Source organism: Lissotriton vulgaris, chromosome 1_1 (assembly GCF_964263255.1).
Source record: "Lissotriton vulgaris chromosome 1_1, aLisVul1.2, whole genome shotgun sequence".
NCBI lineage: Eukaryota > Metazoa > Chordata > Amphibia > Caudata > Salamandridae > Lissotriton > Lissotriton vulgaris.
In genome coordinates, this window is record NC_141685.1 from 184,167,316 (window position 1) to 184,168,597 (window position 1,282).

Here is a 1,282-nt window from a genome sequence, read left to right on the forward strand (position 1 = left end):
GAAATGGATATTAGGATTTTCACACATTGTTAAACCTTTGCTAGCGCTTTTGACGAAAGACACTCAGTGCCCCTTAAATGGACAGATGAATGTGAGAATGCTTTCCGACAGTTACGACAAGCTCTTTGTTCAGCACCAGTGTTAGGTACTCCAGATTATACGAAGCCTTTTACACTCTATGTACATGAGAAAGATGGATGTGCATTGTCAGTTTTAGTGCAGACACATAGTGATAAGCAGCGTCCCTGTGCATATTTTTCATCAGTACTTGATCCTGTTGCTCGTGGGTTGCCTGGATGCTTCCGTTCAGTTGCAGCAACAGCTGTGTCCATACGTCAGAGTGAAGGGATAGTTTTGTCACATAAACTGTTGGTGCTAGTACCTCATGCAGTCGATGCACTTTTGAATCAGACTAAGACACAACACTTAACTAGTGCTCGCCTGACAGGATATGAATTGACACGTTTAGCACCTCATATTACCTTGAAGAGGTGCGCAAAACTGAACCCAGCCACTTTGTTGCCATATCCTGCGACTCAGTTTCAGTCAAAGGAGCCTCACGACTGTATATTTCTTAATGAGGAACAGACAAAGGGTTGCATCGACTTGCAAGATATTGGGGTCACAACCGGCGTCTGGGGCGTCTCCACTGGCATCGGCGCCGGGGAAGGTACTGTGAGGCGACCAGCACCAATCCGGATCCAGGCCTGGATCCTTCGGGACCCTGCAGCGCAAGGGCCGGAGCCGCCGGCATCGAAGGCCTACAGCCCCTAGCCGAGTATGTGGGGCCCGAAGGCACGCCTGCGGAGTTGGGTTGCCCAAAGTTCCTGTACAGTACTTTGATAAATTGACGAAGCTGGGCGAGGGACGCTCTAGGAAATGTGCTTCGAGGAAGGAACCGGAGAGTGACGACGCTCCGGTACCCACGTCGCGTTGGCCGACGGACAGAGAGAAGGCGAAAAGCGAAGATGCTTCTTTGCCTTCTTTTTGTGCATCAACTTACTTGAGGAGTGCAAAGACTTCGAAGAGGAATGGTGATGACTTTCCTCTCGATGAGGACTTCAAGCTGCGCGGTGCAGACTGCCAGGCCTTCAAATGCTTTCTGGACCGCTCCAGCAAAGACTTCAGGTTCATGGCTGGGCAGTCAGAGCACTACTTCGCATCGTGGTCATGCTCCAGGCACCAAAGGCACACAAGATGCGGAGCGGTGACAACATCAAATTGTGACAGTCATAGGGCTTGAAGCCGGTCCAACGATGGGACATCCCTTGTGCTACCAGAA